Source organism: Equus caballus, chromosome 4 (genome assembly GCF_041296265.1).
Source record: "Equus caballus isolate H_3958 breed thoroughbred chromosome 4, TB-T2T, whole genome shotgun sequence".
In the NCBI taxonomy this organism is placed as follows: Eukaryota; Metazoa; Chordata; class Mammalia; order Perissodactyla; family Equidae; genus Equus; species Equus caballus.
The window spans coordinates 85,321,541-85,344,378 of record NC_091687.1 but is presented as its reverse complement, the minus strand read 5'-3'; positions in this window follow the sequence as shown (position 1 = coordinate 85,344,378).

The following is a 22,838-nucleotide window of genomic DNA, read 5'->3' as shown; positions in this document are numbered from 1 at the left end:
TACATCACTTATTTATGTGTTTGTCAAAGTAATACATCACCGTCCCTCTGGGGAGCTTGTCGTACTTTTAGTAATCCAAAATTACATTCTACTCTGCTATACAAGCAAAAATTTAAAAGAAGAGAAGGAAAGGCAGATGTATCGGTGGAGAATGAAACAGTAAGGAGTTACTAAATTAACTTTTGGCCAGAAGACAAAGGACAAAAGAAATTTGTCAGAGTAATAGTGTGACCTGTTTTCAGAGAAATAAGATATTTATCTAGAAAGTTTCACAAACGTCCTGTGGTTTCGATTGAATATTTTGTTGTGGTTATTTGCTTTCTACTCAGCCTGTGCTTTACAGGAGTTGGTATTTGGTGGCAATGACAATTTGAAGTGAAGGCAGTGACCTTTCTCTCTCCCTCAAGAGTGTTTAGACAGAAGCTGCACCCTAGTCCTCCGAGGAGAGATTCCTTCTTGAACTCTGTGTTCCTTTGGGGAGAAAGTAGGTGAGTAGGCATGCTCAATTATGAAACTTTTTATTGGCCAGGCCCTAGTGAAGTAACTTTTGGTTCCTGAAGTAGAATTGTTTTCATTTTTTTAAGGTAACAAAGCTGTTAGAACACTGAAAGAATATCCCTGAGTTCATAAGTACTATATTATAATCAATGCATACTACTAAATTCAAATGTCTAAGTACATTCCTAGACTGAAGCTAGGATAGAAACCAGAAATAGAGTCAGGGATGAACAGTGAAAGGATGGCTGGGCTGTGATGGGTTTGTCACAGTAAATGGATCATTGTGGCCATATTTTATTGAAGCAATAACAGGGGCCATTACTTCCAGGATCTCTAATCACATCCTCTAGCGTCTAAGCAAGATGTGTGCAACGACAGACTGGATGTGTGCTGTTCACCTGTGGTTCTGTCCTGCTTATCACAGTGTCTGGCATGTGAAAGAACATATCTTTAAAAATGTCTTCCATAGTAAAATACGAAACAAATTTCTTCATATCAATAATATGCTAAATTATATTTCTTTTGTCCATCTGTTTCATTGTTTTTCTTAAAAGAAACCAGAGATAATATATAGCATTTGGTTATTTCTTGAGTATCCCAAGCTAGTACTTCATATGAAACATTTAAATGTTTTAGCTCTTCGATAATTCTTTTTAATCATTTCAAAAGATTTAAAATCATAAAGACAGTGTGGTAAAATGTATGTGTTAATCATCAGTTCTAAAAATTAGATTTATGTGTAGACTTGATGACAAACCAGTTGAATGGCAATTATAGCTAGCTTTTGAGAACAGATGTGGAGGAATATTTTACTGTTGTCTTATTTAACACAATTGTATAAAGGTGGTAACCCATCATACTCTTGGCTTTTTTTAATTTATTTGTTTTTTTGGTGAGGAGGATTGGCCCTGAACTAACATCTGTTGCCAATCTTCCTCTTTTTGCCTGAGGAAGATTATCGCTGAGCTAACCTCTGTGCCAATCTTCCTCCACTTTGTATGTGGGACGCTGCCACAGCATGGCTTGATGAGTGGTGTGTAGGTTCATGCTCAGGATCTGAACTCACAAATCCCAGGCCACCAAAGCAGAGCACGTGAACTTAACCACTACACCACCAGGCTGGCCCCTATCGGATCTTTCTCTGATTATGCAATATTTCAGATGCTTGGGTCAGTTTGGTTTCACATGGCACTGAGATTATATTTTATAATGATTCAGTATGGTCTTATTTAATTTAATAAAGCTATCTTTTAATTTTAAGATTTATTATTTTGTTTTTGCTCTGGTGAATCTTCTTTTAGTGGTATTTACAAACTTAGGACTGAAAATAGAGAGGGGCAGAATGCTTTTTAAAATGTTAGAAAAGAATCTAGTAGTTTAAGTTTTGTCTCCTATATATACCATAGCTTATAAAAATTTGTAGGAGTATGTAATACCAACTGAAGTGTATAAAATACTAGGCGGGCTTCAAAGTAAGGAAATATTGTGCCTTATTCTTTAACAAGCTGAAATGTTCAACAATGCTGGTAACATTTCATAAAAAATTGTGATGAAAATGTACAGCTAACTTTTCTTCAGTTAATTAATAATTTGTAGATAGGAGTATCTGTTTACAAATGTACACATTTCCCCCTCACTCCCTATCTCTTAGGATGCTACCCTAATTTCTTTTTCTGTGACAACTTTCACTTTTTAAATATCTTCGCATGCTATTAGAAAAGCAGTATACATACAAACACATACCACAAGGTAGGAACTTATTACCAACTTCATTATGAGTCATATATAAAGTATGCTGAGTCATATACTTCTGTTTATCCATCTGTTATGTACAGGTTGTGAGAAATCCTTTGTAACTTGCAGAATAAATTTTATATTTTATGTGTACTTTCAAAGCATAGAATGTACAACCCAAAACTGCTGAGTGATTATTTGGGCTTACATGTGATTGTGTTGGTCTTAATTTACATAGCAACTCATTAAACTTGTGTAGCATTTTAATTAATGAGAACTCTTACTTTGATTATTTACAGAGACATTGTAGCATATTTGTAATGCCCAATAATGACACTGTTTAGCAGCTTCCAATAAAGCAGTCCAATTAAATTTGGCTTCTAGGAACTGAAGTAAGAATTAATTCATTTTATTGCATACTAGACTCTAAAGTCTAATATTACAAAGAAACATTTAGTAAGTAAAATTAAAATTTAAAATTTTGTGCAATGGTAGAACACAGAATTTTGTTAAGTAACTGTATTTTAATACTAATCTCATAGAATTATAGATTACTTATTCTCTGATCTTAACTCAATTTAAAATACATTTTCACAGTGTACTTTCTTCAACATCATCAAAGAAACTAAAGAATCAATGCCTAACTATTTTAAGAGGAAAAACAAATGGAAGAAATAGAGAAAATGGTAACAAACCTGTTAATAGTTTCTAACAGTGTTTGAATACAAAATGGTCAAAATACCTTCAGTCTCAATCGTTGCCTGAGATAATTAGTTTGGTTAAAGACAAAGCATGAATCATATAGAACTTAAGTTTTCTACCATTTTATTACCTTAATTGTTAGTACATACTTTTAAATCTCTTTGTGTTTTTATTGGTATTTTAAATGCATTATAAAAGATGATGTGTGTTCTAATCACCTCCTATTCACCCCTGAGGGAGGAATTCTTCACCCTAAACAGTAGGAGATAGCTGAACATAGGACATCCAATATCATGTAACCTTTAGATCCATTTAAGTATTATTTTGGTGATGGTTTAAATCAAGAATACAACTACTTAGTTCTTACCATTGTTTGTTGAATAACATCCTTTCAACATAATACTGCATTTAACTTTAAAGACGTTTTGTGGATTCAATTCTATTTATCACTCCGTAAGATTTATAACCTCATTATTTTGATTATCCTAGATTTGCAATATATTGCAATCACTTCTACATCTTCTTCATTGTTCTCCAATAAAAAATGATCTTGTGTTTATGTATTTCCGGATGAATTCAGCATCACTTTTACAAATTTTCCCCTCAAAAATTTTATCATCGAGATTTCATTAAACCTGATTATTTATTTGCTGAAAAATTAGCACGTTAATTATATTCAGTATCCCCATTAAGAAATGTGGTGTCTCTCTCTGCTATTAATGTCTGTTTTTTCTTAGCAGTTTTCTCATAATAATCGTCAACATGACCAGTGAGAATCTCTATCTTCTGCACAATCCTGATTTATGGTTGTTGAAACTCTGGTGAAACTATAAACATATTTTAAAATGTTTTCATATCAACTACCTCAGTGGTTATATAGCCTTTTAATCAAAGAAATTTCTTGACATCATCACAAAGTCTATGGCTCATTTGCTCAGAAACGTGTGCTTATGCAAAATACTTGGGATTTAATGCACGATTTATGGACAGATTATGTCCCATGGCCCTCCAGGTATGCAAATTTATTCTTGCCAATTATTTCTGACTTATTAATGTGCTTCGTTTTATATTATACCTGACATAACTGAATTTTTAAATTAATACTAATAACATTTTTGGATTCAAATGTTATTATGTACAAATCTGGTAATTGTGTCTCCTGTTTCCTATAATTATACCCATATGTAGCACTGGTCAGAATTTTCAAAATAATGTTATATTGTGAAATCTTCTGGAAAATAGAAACCTGTGCATGACTGTTTCTTTTTGATTGGTACAAACTGTTTTGATGTGACAAGTTAACTACAAAATTATTGAAAAAGCCTATGTCTGTCCTTTAAACTAAGGATGATAGTCACACGCCAAAAAATACTTTGAATAACGTTTACGCTGGCGTGGATGGATTTGATTGAGGGAGGGCTGACCGAACACTAACCACCTAAAACGAAGTTATGATTTACATGCAACTCAGGACGGGTGGGTGTGTAGCGAGGTATGCAATAATGCTCCTTGAAATGAGCAATAGAAATCGTTGATATGGATGGATGGTAATTTGTTATATTAAAAACATTTCTTTCTTATCCAGGTTCCATCATTTATTACTCTTGCCAAACACTAATTCTTATCTCATTCATCTGGCAGATCCAAAACCTATATGAGCCCCAACAGATCTCGAGACTTGCTTCAGAGCTTTGCACAGTTAGACAATTTCATACAACAGAGGATCCTGGTTTCATGATCAGTAACTTCAAATTATCCCACAATAGGCTGACTATTCTCCTTTTTTGTTAAATGTTCCTTCTTACATTGCACAGCATTATTTTCCTCAAATTCAACTTTATTCTACATTTTCTTCTCCATTCTTATTTTTAGCAGCTGATATAACTTTTTATCTCAAAAGGAAAAAATGAAATTTCAGTTGGGAATTACCTCAATATCTCTTTAACTTACCCACAAGCCTACATGTGTATATATATGTGTATATATGTGTATATATATATATATATACAGCTCCTCTGTGTCTTACTTCAAATTATAGTTCATTCGCATTGCCTTAATTTTTACCTAATGTGCTTTTTCAGTTCCAGGATCCCAACCAAGACAACACATTATGTTTAGTCATCATATCTCCTTAGGTTCCTCTTGTTTGTGACAGTTTCTCAGACTTTCCTTCTTTTTGATGACCTTGACAGTTTTGAGGAGTACAGGTCAAGTGTACTGTAGAATGTCCCTCAGTTGAGATTTGGCTCATGATTAGACAGGGGTTATGGGTTTGGAGGAGGAAGATCACGAAGTCAAATTGTCATTTTCATCACATCTTATCAGGGTACCTACTGTCGACATGACAAAGCTGGCAATGCTAACTTTGAACACCAGGCTGATGTAGTGTCTATCAGTTTCTTCACTGTGAAGTTACTCTATTTTTTCCTTCCCATTCCATGCTACTCTCCTTGGAAGACAGTCACTATGCATACCCAACTCTTTTTTTTTCCTCATTATTTTTTTTTATTGTGGTCATAATAGCTTATAAAGTAGTGAGATTTCAGTTGTACAGTATTGTTTGTCATACACCATGTAAGTATGCCCGTTCACCCCTTGCACCCACCATCCACCCCCCCATCCCTCAGTAACCACTAATTTATTCTCTTTTTCCAAAAGTTTGTTTATATTCCACATATAAGTGAAGTCATATGGTGTTTGTCTTTCTCTGTCTGTCTTATTTCGCTTAACATGATGCCATCAAGGTTCATCCATGTGGTTGCAAATGGGATGATTTTGTCCCTTTTTATGGCTGAGTAGTATTCCATTGTATATATATATACTGCATCTTCTTTATCCAATCATCTGTCGATGGGCATTTGGGTTGCTTCCACATCTTGGCTATTGTGAACAGTGCTGCAATGAACAGAGGGGTGCATAAGTCTCTTTGAATTGTTGATTTCCAGTTCTTTGCATAAATATCCAGTAGTGGGATAGCTGGGTCATATGGTATGATACCCCACTCTTAATGAGTACAAGTTATTCTGATCAACTGCCTTTTCTCTCAAATATCAACTAGATCACTAAAGTCAGTTTGAAAATATTTAAGTCTCTCTCAATGGTATATTGTGTGTTTATGTGTTGTATACACACACACAAACATATACACACACATTGAAATCTCTCTTGAGTCATTTCTCTCTTTCCCTCTCTTCTTCCACAACCAAATTTCATGAAAGGTTTGTTTAGACACCCTCTTTTGAACACATTCAGAGGCAGTCATCCTCAACAAAAGGAGGATGTGTGAAACAAATTTTTAAATATTTCTATTAGCTATAGTAAATAAACCACACCTCAAACAGAAAATTTTTGAAGATGCTGGTCATCTCTCATCAGCAAACTGACACAATCTCCTTATCAAAAATACTGACCTGAAATAATTTCTCATTCCAAAGAAGCTTCTATAAATGATGAGTCTGTAACATACAGTATAGACATAGGGGAAGACGACTATCTCAGATGTTTCCTGAAAGAATATTGGTATATACTACTCAAGCATTTCCAATACTTATGTGTACATTTGAATTGAATAATCATAATCCTACAAAGACTAGCTAATAGCCAAATAAATTGCAAAATATGGGTGCACTACTGATAATGGAAGAGGATGAGAGAATTTGTACCTTCTTTAAAATTTTCCTCAACCTTTACATGCATAGCTTCTTTATGGCTGAACCTGCTTTGTAATGCTATTTTATACATTTGTTGACATCATTCCACATTGTTTCCAAAGTCTCACTTTATATTATTTTTTTACAATACATTTGGACATTTTCCTTCCTGTTGCTGATCACAATCATTGAGGCCTAACGGCTACAGAATATCATTTTTGATAGTACCAAGATATTATATAGAAAATGTGGGTTAAAGCAATACTTCTGACAGTGAACTGTGATTATCTGTGGATTGTCTGTCTGAGAGTATGAGATAGATTTTTCTAAGCTTTTTCTATTGCAGTACATACGACCCAAACTTTCATCTTAGATATCTGAAGTAAAAAATTGCTCCGGATCACATTACTCAGAAGGAAAAAATATTTTCTTCATTGAGGCCAAAATATTTTTAGTCACCTACATGAGCACCTGATTGCTTTTCTGCTTGCTCCCAAGAGACTAGGCAGGATAAATACTGCCTTAATGCGAATGTGTCATATATCCAGATCTCACGTTGGTTTGTTTGTTTGTTTTTGTTTATAATGAGATAAGGTAGATTTGTATCAAATTACATAAATCAAGAATGTTTCTATTAAAGCCATAACTCAAATTTGTATTGTAAAATAAAAATGTAGCTCTATAAATATAACGTATTGCTCGGAGATTGTAAAAACATTGGCAAAATGGCAAATTTTATATTCCTAAAGCCATTGCAAATTTATCTGCAGCATAAAATTTTAGAATAAATGTCTTAATTGAAAATACAATTGAGGGGCTGGCCCCGTGGCCGAGTGGTTAAGTCTGTGCGCTCCGCTGCAGGCGGCCCAGTGTTTCGTTTGTTCGAATCCTGGGCGCGGACATGGCACCGCTCATCAAACCACGCTGAGGCAGCGTCCCACATGCCACAACTAGAAGGACCCACAACGAAGAATATACAACTATGTACTGGGGGGCTTTGGGGAGAAAAAGGAAAAAATAAAATCTTTAAAAAAAAAAAAAAAGAAAATACAATTGAAAGATTTAGTGATGAATTTGCATTTACCAGATAGCATGAATAAATGAATATTTATTTGGAAATACCATAATCCTATTTAAAATGATGTGTCTTTAATCAAATTACCCTGTCTGGTCAGAATTTAAAACATTTGTTGAGTTTTCCAACACACTTAAAATATGTATGTGTGTATATATGCTAATTACATATTATTATATGCTAATATTAAAATTAAATACAGGGGCCAGCATGGTGGCATAGTGGTTAAGTTTGCACACTTCACTTCAGTAGCCTGGGGTTTGCAGGTTCGGATCGCAGGTGTGGACCTAGCAACACTAATCAAGCCATGCTGTGGTGGCATCCCACATAAAACAGAGGAAGATTGGCACAGATGTTAGCTCAGGGCCAATCTTCTTCACCCAAAAGATAATAACTAAATACAAAATGGAGACTGGACTTGAGAATTCCCTGAACAGATAAAACCATTTAAACCATGTAAGGAAAACTAAATCTAGCTTATTTTATGAATTTAAGGAAAAGTTAATATAGGTTATTTCTTGTAAACGCCTCTGACAATCATAAAAGAATCTTAAGTCATCTTCCTAAAAATGGCATGAGATAATTACTTTAACCAATCCCCTGCCATCTGGAAATCCCCAGTATAATAACCACTCTTTGTAAAGGTTAACAGCATGGTCAGTTTCACTTTATAAGCCATCTTGTTAACTTCATGCCTCTGAGCTTCATAACAGTCTTTGAATTTGGGGGCTCCCAGTTATCAAACTATTCTTATAAGCACAATAAACTCTTACTAAATACTGCTTATTGATTTGGTGGCTTTAATTTTGCTATTTCTGGACTTTTTAAACTAATTATATCTATATATTAGTAATTATGATACGATTTAATCAAGGTTATGGAGAAATATAGAAATAACATGATATAAAAACATGTCCTCATGTGAACATTTATATATACATCTTTTAAATTTGACTTCACAAAATTATTGAAATCCACTACATTTATTCAATTTTAAAGATATGAGATCTTTTTAATATTATATACCATATCTTCCCCCAATATATATTTAAATTAATCATTTGTCAAAATTTGTTATATTTATTTCATTTACAAAGCCTACTGTTAGGGATAAAATAAGAAAGTCATACTCAATAGATTTAGCATCTTTTGGGTGAGATTGAATGCATGATTGAAGAGAATAAATCCTGCTTAAAGAACAGCATATAAAGAACGTATATCATTTTCTTTCAAATTAAGTACCTTAATGGTGTCAATACCATGATAATGAGTTCCCTTATTATGGTTTAGCTAATCAGGTAAATTTACTTTTAAATGTTTTAATATAACTTATAGCTGCTTATGAAGATAAATTGTTCATTTTCCACTTAAAGCAGACTTTTTTGTGTGTGTGAGGAAGATTGGCCCTGAGCTAACATCTTTTGCCAATCTTTCTCTTTTTGCTTGAGGAAGATTGTTGCTGAGCTACCATCTGTGCTAATCTTCCTCCATTTTATGCGAGACGCCTCCACAGTGTGGCTTGATGAATGGTGCTAGATCCACACCCGGGATCTGAGCCTGCGAACCCAGGCTGCTGAAGTGGAATGCATGAACTTAACCACTATGCCACCAGGCTGGCCACCAAAACAGACTGTTTTTAAGGGTGTGTCTTAGTCACCTATTGTCCCAGTTATCATCTGTACCAAACAACTCCAAATCTTGGTAACTTATCACACAAAACAGGGGTTCTCATCCCAATGTGTATAAAAAGCCAATAATTACACCACCAGCTTTTGAGAAAAGTCTTTATTTCATGGTCGACCAGCAAGGAGACAGGAGGCAAGCCTCTGAAATTCATCACCCTGGACTAAACTGAAGAGGTTAGGGAGAACAGACGGGTATGCAGAAGCACTGGTGGGGCAGGTTTCAATTGGAGCTCTTTAAACATTGATGGTAAGGTGTAGAAGGGGCTTTAACACTGGGTCTTCCTAGACAATGGACCCCTCCTTTCTGATAAGAGTCCAACTTTTAAGTTCTGGCCTTTTGGTTATGTGATGGGGAGAATCTTTGGTTCCAGTTCATTTCAGGTCAAGATATTCTCTTCTGTGCATGCTCTGGTTACATGACTTGCTATGTTTTTTTCCTCACTGCCCCTGAAAAATAACTCATAATCACTCTGTTGATAAGATGAGCTCAGTTTGGACTGGTCCTAGAGGGCCCATGGTTACACTTACAACAATAAAGAGACAGTTTCCAAGACTGTGTATGGTCTGAGTGGCTCTGATTTAGGCTACATTTAATCTTGGATGCAGGCTTCTAATTTGGGTTCACATGTTTCCACATTCTCTTTGGAGCAGCAGATAGTTAAAGGAGGTTCTTCTCTTTACAGATCACAGTAGTGTAAGCAGATGAGCAGAAGAATGCAAAACACTTAATGCTTTGGCCAAAATGGCAAAGTGTCACTTCTGTCCATATTCCATGGACAAAATGGAGATATGACAAAGTGGAGAACTGCTGTGCCCAGCAGATTGGGGAGGCAACACACACAGACATATATATCCTGGCAGTAGTTTTGTTTCTAAACTTCTCAGACACATTGCCTGGTTTCTCACAGATATTTCAGGAGACGTTTCTGAGGCTAGATGTCCTGCATAAGATCAAGAGTCATGGTAATTAGGGTCACAGAAGTAATTGATTGGGGACGGTCATTTTATATTTACAGAATCCTACAATTATGGGAAAAGTGCATGCTATACTTATAGAATTTCACAGTTATGTTGTTTAACATTCTTTTCATTCTGGAAGTTTCCTTAGAGTTGAAGACAAACACATTGTATATGTCCAGTTCCAATAGATGTGAAGGCAGTCACAAAACCAATTGTCAGAAGTTGGGAATTGTGAGGGTTAATTTTATGTCTCAGTTTGACTGGCCATGGGGTGCCTAGATTAAACATTATTTCTGGATGTGTCTGTGAGGGTGTTTCTTGATGAGGTTAGCTTTTGAATTAGTGGGCTCAGTAAAGTAAATTGCTCTGCACAATGCAGGTGACATCATCCAATGTGTTGAAAACCTGCATAGAATAAAAGGTGGAGGAAGGAGGAATGTGCCCCTGTCTTTCCTACTTCACTGATGAGCTGGGACACCTCATCTCATCTTCTCCTGCCCTCAGACTGAAATTTATACCATTCTCCCCTACTTGTCAGGCCCTCATACTTGGACGGAATTACAATGCTGGTTTTCCTGGATCTTAAGCTTGCAGGTGGCAGATCTTGGGACTCTCAGCCCCCGTAATCCTATATGCCAATTCCCAATAATATCTCCTTTTTTTGGTGAGGAAGATTGTCCCTGAGGTAACATCTGTGCCAGTATTCCTTTTCTTTATATGTGGGATGCTGCCACAGTATGGCTTGATGAGTGGCATGTATATCCACACCTTGGATCCAAACCCATGAACCCTGGGCCACCGAAGTGGAGTGTGTGATCTTAACGAATATGCCACTGTGCCAGTCCCTATATCTCCTTTTATATATATATTCTACTGGCTCTGTTTCTCCAGAGAACCCTTACTAATACAGGAATCATTAAAAATGTCTCCCCAGGGCCGGCCTGATGGCATAGGGGTTAAGTTCATTTGCTCTGCTTCAGCGACCCAGGGTTCTTGGGTTTGGATCACTGGCCCAGACCTACACACCGCTCATTAACCCATGCTGTGGCAGCAACCCACGTACAAAATAGAGGAAACTTGTACAGCAGGTAGCTAAGGGACCATCTTCCTCAAGCAAAAAAAAAAAACTCTTCCCTATGACTATGTTAGAAATAATCTGATATTCCTCTATTAAGAGAGAGACTATGTAAGACAAATTCCAGTACTTGTGACAGAACTTTAAAAGTTGTTTTGTCTAATGTAGCTGAACAGACACAAACGTACATATATGTGTGCAAATAAAAAAGTCTTCAATTCTGATAGAAGTTCCAGAGTTAGTTAGATGAAATATTTTCTACGAAATGAGGGAATTAAGGTAGATTAAGCCAAATTAATATAATTAAAGGCCAGTAGTAAAGTTGCCAAGTGTTGTGTCTAGGATTTAATAATCTTTACATTTTCAGTATATTTTAATAATTTAAATATAATTACTAGAAAATTCCTCATAAACTTTTAAAAAACTAATGTTTTAGTTCTTGATAAATAGAGAAATGACTCTTTTCTATTAACAATGTCATAAGAAATTGATTATTCAGGTTGTAAGCACAGTCTGAGAGAAAATAGCTTCTGGAAAATTACACTTTCCAAAATCAGATAATTTGAAGTACAACCAATGGCCTTGATTGTTCACTATTTGTTTCTCTAAAAGTGGCTATTTGTTCCATATTAACATGCATATCATCTACTGATAAGTAAAAGGATGGAGAAAATGAAAAATAAAAATCAAAGAGCAAAACTGTTATGCAGGCTCTCCAGGGAACAATCGAAAAATGTTTTGCATTATTTAGTGTTATACACAGACGTCTGATTTTGTACATGTACTTTATCTGTAAGAAGAAATTTCTTTTCTTTACACTCAGGTGGAATGGTCTGATAAATGGCAAACTCATTGTAACAGAAATTTCAGAAAGATTTAATTTGCTTGAAAATACCTGACTGAAATATAAAGGACAGTAAAAGGTCCAATAGAAAATTAAGTGGCAGTTCAACATTTGGGACTTGAAAGGACCTCAGGGATGTTGCCATCCAGTAGGTGTGCAAAGTTTCTTGGTTTGTAGAAAGCTCCCCTAGTGAGTAACCTGTTATAGAAAACAAGCTATAAGAGTGGAAGGATAAGCATGCATACCGATCACCTATGCTGCTGCTCTGTTGATGCTGATCTGTATGCAATCTGAATTAGCATGCATGACAGGTCGGAAATGTAATCTTTCTGAGGCTCTAATCTTATAAGAGAAAAAAGGAGAAGTATGAAGTATACTATTTGGTTTATGGTCAAGTGCAGGTTTCACATATGTGGAAGTAGTTTAAAAAAAAAGTGAAAAACTCTGCTCTCTTGCATCAATTTTTATTTTTTTCTTCCAGGATCATTAGTCAACACACTGCCAAGGGTGAATTCGGCTTTGAAGGCCCATTACAGGACCCTCACACCTCTGTGAACATCAGTCTAGTTGTAGATCACAGACAATCAGCTCATGCAACTGAGACTGCACAGAAAGTTATACTTGAGAGTGCAGTGAAGAGAACATGTATTCCAATGGAAAGCATAAGTCTGAATGTTTTCAAAAGCAGAATTACAAATGGCAGCCCAAGTGATACATGTGTCATTTTGACCATTGGCTGGTAACACCAAATTTTCTCATCAGTGGAGGGGGGAATCACTCTTCTATAAAATAAAAAAAGAATATGCTAAACATGAATTGGCAGTGGAAAATTAAGATGCAGGTGTAATAACTTGAAGTCATTCATTCAGTCCTGTGTTTGTGTAATGTCTACTGCATGCCTTATGCTTTGTTCAGTGCAAAAGACTTAAAAGAGCATCCTAGTCCATAATAACTCAGGCATAGTTAAGTGTAAAGTATATATAACTTATTTGAAATTATATTTTAAAGGAATTTGAGGTAGTATCTAATATCTGGCTACCCTGCCTCAAATATTGGTTATTTGATTAACTAATGATGCTTAATAAATTCTATATTGCACTTATTGTCTCTTTGGTCTGCTTATTTTTCCTTATAAAGCTTTGCTCAGTTTTTAAATCTCTCTCTATACCTAATTAACAGTTTGCCATTTAATGAGTACAATATAGGGGTAAAGGACCTTAATACTAGCTATGCACATCTAAAAATAATAGTTTTGAGGAAAGGAGAAAATTACTTGGTGAAAACAACATGGACAATTTCTCTTATTAGGAAAATCTCATCAAGTGAATTTTAACGTTTCAATTGGATTCTTCATTTCAACTACGTCATGTTAAAGAGAAAATTCCCAATGTTGAAATATCACTGTTAGATTTTTATTTACTAATTTGTAAATAGCACATTTTCTGATGTTTTGTAGTTAGCAATTGATTTGTATCATATTTTGAAGTGCGTTGTCATGAAATAAAATTTTACCACTTTGATAATTAAATAAAAACATTCAGTTTTTAATTTATTCAATTATTACAAAGAGGAGGAAATCTTTTTCCTCACTCTTCAAAGGACATTTCCCTTTTTATAATGCTAAGTCAGAATTTCACAAACTGAGTGCTATTGACATTTAGGATCAGATAATTATTTGTTAAGGGGGCTGTCCTATACATTATAGAATGTTTAGTAGCATGCTGATTTTTATCTTCTAGATGTCAGTAACACACACACAAACCCCGAAGTCATGACAATCAAAACATCTCCGAACAAAACCAAATATTCCATGGGGAGACAAAATTGCCCTAAACTGAGAACCTCCTTGCAAAATGACAAGATTTCATTTAGGAGACATTTAATAAGGATATATTAGTAAGCCTTTTACTAACTGATTAAGTAAATTTAACTGAATATTAAAAGGCTATTAAGACAGAGTTTATATTTAGTAACTAAATGAGAAACTTTTATTAAATTTGCATATGGGATATGTTTGTGCACTATGTCTGACCAAAGAATTCTGAGAAAAATATCCAGACAGCAGAATTAGCTTCAGATTGACTGCTAAGTATTTTTAAAGGGTTAATATGGCATGTGTGTGGGCAGGTAAATATTTTAGATCTGTGTTATATACAATTGGTGTACCTTATATTTTAGCAACATTACTTTTTTAGGAAAAGAATAAGTTTGTGTTTTCATATTTGAAAAATTATAAACATTTATATGCAATTTATGAATAAATACAAATGATATTATTTCCTATTTAAATTTAGGCACAAGTCATTTGCAAATAAAGTAATTCCAAATGCATTTACCATGGAGTGGTAAGAACTAATATTAACAAATATGCAAAGGCCTAATGTTGTTTAAAAGTTTCAGAATAAAAGCAGATACTTTTATTTCCTTCCTCAAAGTCCTACCTGTGTTCCTCAAAGTGGGATAACCTGTAGGGCTGATATTTGGAGAATGACTTTCATTTGTCTGTTTAATCAATAACTCTAAATTGGCCTTGTGCCCATCACCAATCTCACAGGACCTAGTCATCTGATAAGCAAACTTTTGGCAAAGTCTTCTTCCAAGATGAAGAAATGCAAAGTTTGAATATCAAAACATAAAGCCACTAAACAAAATAGTACCAATTACATCTCTTTCAGTTCAACATAATGATTGGAGGAGAGTAAAATTGAGAGGAGGATTGTGAGAATGGGATCACGATTTTTTTTTCTCCAAGTATCTCCTTATAAGTTGGACTTTGATTCTTATATTACTAGCTGCCTATTGTTACATATTCTTCTAAAAGTTGCTGTATAATTATTATCATATTTAAATTCTCCTGGGATTAGTAAGTATTGGAAAAAGGATGCTTGGTAGCCATTAAATATAATGCCTTAGAAAGGAATATTATGTCATCATTGAGAGAGAACTCCAAAATTTATATATATGTGTGTGTGTATATATATATATATATATACATACACATATGAATTATTTTAAAAAATAGTGAGCTCATTACTAAGCAAAGCATAAAACAATGGATAATGAACAATTCTTTATCTATAGAGCTATAAAAAGAGAGTAAAATACAGGAAATTATATAATAATTAAACTTCCTTCACTTTTACTTATGAAAAAATAAGTTATCTTGCTGTTTTTTCACTTTGATTTCACTACTAAGATGGTTGCTTAACTAGTCACTTCACTTTCATTAAATACAGCAGATAAAAATATTTAGCTGAGAGTTATTAAACCCCACTTGATCATGATGTGTTATCTTTTTGATGTATTGCTGTATTTGGGTTGCCAATACTTTCTTGAGGATTTTTGCAGATGTTCATCAGTGATATTGTCCCATAGTTTTCCTCCTTTATGCTGCCCTTTCCTGGTTTTGGTATCAGGATAATGTTGCCCTCATAGAACAAGTTATGAAGCATTCTGTCTTCTTCAGTTTTTTGGAATAGTTTGAGAAGGATAGGTATTAAATCTTCTTTGAATGTTGGGTGGAATTCTCCAGAGAAGCCATTTGGTCCTGGACTTTTGCTTTTTGGGAAATTTTTGCTTACTATTTTGATCTGTTTGCCTGTGATTATTCTATTCAGATTCTCCATTTCTGCTTATTTCAGTTTTGTGAGGTTGTATGAGTCTAAGAATTCATATATTGATCACCAGTCCACAATAGGCAGCATAAAGAACAATAAAATAAAAGTGAAATAGTCTGTGTGTGGGAAAGGGATGTATGGGAAATCTTTTTACTTTCCCCTCAATTTTGCTGCATACATAAAACTTCTCCAAAAAATTTGTCATAACAAAAAATACTGACAGTCAATTCCCTAAAAAAAATTATGCAAAAATAAGTAAAATAAATATAAATAGAATCAGAGGCAAATATGTGGTAAATAGTCTAATATCTATAGCCAGCCCTGGTGGTCTAGTGGTTAAGATTTGGTGCTCTCACCGTCTTGGCTGGGTTCCTTTCCCAGTCAGGGAACCATACCACTGGTATGTCAGTTGCTGTACTGTGGCAGTAGCGTGTTGCTGTAATTCTGAAAGCTATCCCACTGGTATTTCAAATACCTGCAAGGGCATCCATGGTGGACAGTTTTCAGCAGTGCTTCCCAACCAAGACAGACTAGGAAGAAGGACCTGGCTACCCACTTCTGAAAAAATTGGCCCTAAAAACCTTATGAATCCCATTGCTGAGGCAGCACTGGACTGGGTGCAGAGCATTGTCTGATACACTGCAGGAAGGTGAGAGGATGGCACAAAATAACCAGGCAGGGCTCTGCTCTGCTGTGCACAGGGTCACTAGGAGTCAGAGTCAACTCCAGGGCACTAGCGAGTCTAATAGAGATACAAAATTATAGGAGTTCAGAGAAAGAAAATTAACATGGCAGAAAGAGACCAATGACCCAGCCTAAAATGTTAAGAAGGATTTTCAAAAGTGGAATGGTAATTAAAATGGATCATAAACCTAGTATTTTTTTTTTAAATGACAATAGCCACAATATTATGAGAAGCTACCGTGGCGCAGACACTGACATGTAACAAACCATCCACCAATCTATTATTTTTCACGGTTCTGTGGGTTGGCTGCGTCTAGCTGGGTGGTTCTGCTCCATGTGGTATCACCTGTGACCGCAGTCATCCGGATGCTCTGCCTAGCTCCAACATCCAAGATGACTTTCTCATATGGCTGACAATTGATGTTGGCTGTTGGCTGGAAGCTCAGCTGCAACTGTGGAGCAGGGCATTTTAATTTACCTTCAAAGGGCCTATCTTTGTGGCTTGGGCTTCTCATAGCACAGAGACTACGTACTAAGAAGAAATAACACAAGCATACAAAAGGGCAGATCTCTTAAAGTTCAGGTTCAGAAGTAACACAGCATCACTTTTGCCACATTCTGTGGGTCAAGGTAATTTCAGGAGAGTGCAGAATCTAGAGGAGAGAAAAGAACTTCCACCTTTTGATTAAAGGAGAGGCAGAAGATTTGTAGCCATCCTTGACCCAACAAACTTATATTAATCCAATCAGCCTTCACAAGAACTCTGTTAAATACTTGAGAGACTTAAAGCACAGAGAGGTTAATAAATAAATTTTCCAATTATCACAGCAAAGAATTGGCAGAATGAAGTATTTAAACAGAGATATTCTGGCACAGAAGATAACAAATGACATTGATATTATGCTAAACACAAAGAATGCAGATAAAATTATTTTATTTCCTAATGAACAAAAAATCAATTTGGTGTTTTCTGGTACATTGAATTTATTTTTCTATTTAATTTGTATTCTAGCCAAGCGGAATCCTAACACTCAGTAATTTTCTTGATTTAGATAATGTGATCTTTCCATGTCCCCAATATTGTTTGGGGACATGTAAAGATGTAGTGGTAAGTGATAAGTGACTTTTCAATGACCAGTTGAATACTTACAGTTTTTTAAATATTGAAATTCCACGACTTGAATAAACAAAAAAGTATCCATTGAAAATTCTGAAAAATAACATTTTTAGTGATTTGAAACATTATTTTTTTATTACACACAATTGAAATATATTCAGGATTTGTGAATATTGCCACAGCTTTAGAAATTAAATCATGAATTTTAGGATATTCTGAAATCAGCGTCAACACGAAAAACTAAAACATAAATGGGATATCATTATTTATCATTAAAAAAGATTTTTTCAGGGGCCTGGGGTTTACCGTTTCAGATCCTGAGTGTGGACTTATATACCGCTTGTCAAGCCATGCTGTGGTGGCACCCCACACATAAAGTAGAGGAAGATGGGCACAGATGTTAGCTCAGGGCAAGTCTTCCTCAGCAAAAAGAGGAGGCTTGGCAGCAGATGTTAACTCAGGGCTAATCTTCCTCAAAACAAAAAAGTTCATGCATTCCCTTTGTCACCTCCGTTTCAACCTATGTAATCCTACTTTTTCTCTAGAACATTATGTATCATCTCTGTGTGAAGTTTTATCCAGAGTTCACAATCATGGTTAAGGTGCCATCTCCTGCGCTCAATAGGATCCTGGACAGAAGCCTATTGAACACTGGGTAGGATTTCACTGGTTATTTGCCTATTTACACTACAACACGTAAGGTCCCTGTGATGGGGAACTGGATCGTCCTTATTGTTTCATCCCCAGAGAAGTTTACTTCAGCCATAGGTTTAACAAGTCTTTTTCTCATGTTACATCTTCAGCAGACATTCATTTTCTCTCTGTTTATTCTCTGTTCTCTTTTCTCAGTACTCGTAATCTTTTATCTCATACTATCATCATTTTTTATTTATTGAATATTCTTGATTGACTTCTCAAGTTATCCTTTATTTTATTGATTCAATAAGCTGTTTTGTAGATATTTTACTTGTCTCGAATGAAGTTTTTTTTATATTCTCATTATTTTTCACAAGTTTACTTTGAAATAAAATCTCCCTTCCTTATTGTCGAATTTTCTCAAAATGAGTCTCTTTTTCTTTTGACTTATCTTGTCATGGATGAATTTGCTTGGCTCCATTTGAAATTTTTAATTAGCAATGCAAAGTAGAATCTTCCTGAAAATTTTGTTTCTTGTATAACTAAAATTATTAAACTGTTCTTTTCTGTAAAGCAGATACATTTGCAAGACCCAAGGGTATTTTGTTGTGTTTATTTATCCCCAAATGACATGAGGTTCATATAGGATTGCTATTTTTTAGTAATAATCAAGAAGAGGATGTGTATTTTTCTTGGTCTTCATTATATTCCAAATTATTGTTTTATTATGAATTATCCCTTATTCTACTGGTCATGTGTATTCACTTTAAGGAAAGAGAGACATATAGTACTTTAAGTTCTTTTTAGAAATAGTACATTCATTCCAATTAATATTTACATGTATCTAGATTCAGGTTAATATTTTAAAAGAAGCACAGTAAACACCACCTTTTAAGTGAGCATGTGTACTCTAGCTTTTTGTCTTTTTTATCCTTCCTTCTCTCTCTCTCTACTATTTTTCTCTTCTACTTATTCTATCCCCTTTTCCTTTCTTCCTTTCTTACAAAAAAACACACTGCAATTAGAAATGCAGACTTCTAGGATCAAAGTGGCACATAAGTATATCATGAGTTTGCAGTATATCCTGTCTTTACAAAGTATTAGGAATATTCAATATCTCTGATTAACATAGATTTGTGGTAAAGGAAGCAAGTGTTTGAGTGGCTTATTGAGAAAATTGCTTAAAGCAAAATAACAGTACTGAAGGTATAATTCATATGTATGTATATGTTATTACATGCATACATATATAGTGTAAATACACATGCTCAAATACACATACTTAAATACAGAAAAGTTTTCTCTATGATCCAAAAGAACTTAATAATATTAACTAAATGTATATTTCAACTTTTTAAAAATTGTTGCCAGAAGCTGCGTATGTAACACCTTGTGATAACCTCCAAAATGAGAAATATATAATTTCACTTGGGTTCAATGTGTCTCTGGATTAATAGTCAAGAATTTATTGTTTGATTGCCTAGATACACAATCTATCTCAGTCATTATTTAGCTCTGTGATTTTGTCAAAATGCTTAAGATCCACATACTTTAGTTTTCCTATGTAAAATAGGAAAATTAAAAGTAACCACCTCACAGAGTTTTGCTGAGGGTTCAGCATCATAGTTCGTATATTTGAACAGTGTCTGGCACACCTGTAATTGTTCAATAAGTGAATGATGAGGATGATGATTAGCTTTGCTTAAATTCCATGCAATTTACCTTCTATTGGTTCCTCATTAGTGCACATCATTTGTTTTCATATTTACTTGAGTTACATATTCGTTTCCTAGGGCTGCTTTACCAAAGTACCATAGACTGGATGGCTTAAATAACAAATTTATTTTCTCACACTCTGAAGGCTGGAATCTGAGATCAAATGTCAGCAGGTTTGGTTTCTTCTGAGGCCTCTCTCCTTGCTGTGTGGATGTCTTCTCCTCCCGTGTCCTCACATATCTTTCCTCTGCATATGTCTGGATCCTAATTGTCTCTTATTATAAGGACACCAGTCATATTAGATTAGGGGCCATTCTAATGACCTCATTTTTTTTTTTTAAGATTGGCACCTGGGCTAACAACTGTTGCCAATCTTTTCTTTTTTTTTCCTGCTTTACCTCCCCCAACCCCGCCTGTACATAGTTGTGTATCTTAGTTGCAGGTCCTTCTAGTTGTGGGATGTGGGACGCTGCCTCAACGTGGCCTGACGAGCGGTGCCATGTGGTGCCCAGGATCCGAACCCTGGGCTGCCACAGTAGAGCGTGCGAACTTAACCACTCGGCCACAGAGCCGGCCCCTTGCGTATCTCTTTTACGTGCTTATGAAGGAATACAAAAATTTGTAGAAAAAAACAAAATCTTTGGAAACTCAACAAATACCAAAAATTAAAGTAATATAGAATATTTAATTTCTAATAGTGTTAGTTTTTGTTATCCTTTAAAGATTATTAATAATTTCAGAAAGTTCCTGTTATTTTTTTTGGAAGAAATCACATTATGCTAACAACAAATACTTCCTTAAAAATCCTTTGCTTCAGTAAAGTTAAATTCTGTATTATGCTATGGAGAATGGGCTTCATTCTCAGAATGCTTCAACTGAATTAGACTATAGCCACCACTTTTCACTAACATATGATCCTTTAGAATTTTTATTCCTTTCAAGAATCTTACAGAACTTCGAGATAGACAAGAAGTAAATATTCTTATCTATGCCTTGAAGATAGGTCAACTAAGCTATTGAGAGTTGCATGAGTAGCCTAAAGTAACAGAAAGAATTTTTGAAATTCTCTATGCCTTTGGAATTGAAACCCTTATTTTTTTTTTTGCCCCTACTCCCTCATTCCAGCAAGACTGCCTTTTCTTTGCCAGATTGCTTCCAGGGGCATAACACTATGGGGCAATATCAAAGTAGCTCAATGCAACAGCTCTGCTGCCACAAGGAATTGAAAAAACACCATGGGCTGTGTTTGAACACTATCAGTTGAGGGTTTGAGATATGATTTTGCATTCTCCACATACCCCATGCCCACCAGAACTTGCTGAATCACTTTCCATTCATAATTAAATTTTATAATGATTTTTAGAGACCTTTGGTGTTTGAATAAGTACACTATCAACAAAGATTAGTCTAAATGGCATAAATCAGTTTAATTTAAGATTAAGAAGGTATCAAATACACTGCTGTATTGACTTTAAATCCCCAAAATGGTTCAATGTACACGCATACGCCTGAAAATAAGTTTCTATGAATCTAGTACAAAGCAGTAAGCAAAATATTTGAGGAAATGATTTATATGGCCACGTCTAACAAATTCATCCCTCTTTGGTATGAATATTAATGATGCACTAGCTGTGAGTTTCACTAGAGTGAGTAATGGTTCTGTGAAGTAACATGATTGAGAAACTCTTAAATAATTGAAATGCTGGGCAATGAAGCAATGGCTGGACATCACTAATTAGTATAATTGACCTAATATGACCTTTGTGATAGGTGTATGCCGAAGTGTCTTTGTTGATTTTTGTTACATATTTTATATCCCATTCAGTAATTAGAATGGCAACCTTCATAGAGGAATAGGATCACTCCCAATTTCTCTCAGTAATAAGAGCCTAAACATGGTGAATCTAATAGAAGGATTGGGACAGTAACGCATTCTATCCATTTTTGTCTTCAATTGCTTTGGTTCACATTACCCTTCAAAGTTTACTGATGAATATATCACTTTTCTTTTTTACTTGCAAAGTAGCTACCTATTCATATTCAATCAACCTTGATACAGTTTTATTCTTTTCCACTGGCCTTTTACTAAATTAAGTCTGGGCAAAACGGGAACTGTAAAACCAAAGTTACAAATATAGAGTCAGTGGTGAAAATAAAACACACAGGTAAATTACGATGAAATGGGATAGGAGAAAAGGTCCTCTTTAGTTATAGGAAATAAAAATCAGAAAACTAGAGTTTGTTAAAGAGTAGAATTTAGCAAAGTTTATTTAAATGTTCCTGGTTCATTGTCAAGAAATACTTAAAAGTTTTATGTACTAACTTTTGGGTTTGAAGGAATCATAAATGTCAATTAATTCCCACCCCCACCTTCTGTCTTGTATTGTTGAGTTTAACCAAATTGTCTCATTTGGCTGTTGATGACTGATAGATGTATGTCTAGAACAGATTTGCCTCATTAATAAATGCATGCATAGATTCCAAATCATGATTTGTATTTTAATCAAAACTATCTTAAGGACTTCCGGCTTCTGCTTAAGATATAGAAACCAGGAAAAAGGGTCACGGACAAACTAACTACAATGAAAAGTCAGATGATCTACACTGTCATAACTTTTCTTGAACACCTCTGAGAGCTGAGGTCGTACAGAAACTAACTTGAAATCTAAGGGAAGACAGCCCTCGTCAAAGAGAGATGGGACAAAAGCACTGATTTATCTCGGGCAGAGCACAGGGGAAGACAGAGCCAACCTACAAGTGAATAATGTGAAATCAACTACAATTTTTAACAAATTGCTAAAAACTGACTGCAGGCTAACAAGAAAACATAGAACCCTTGGGACAG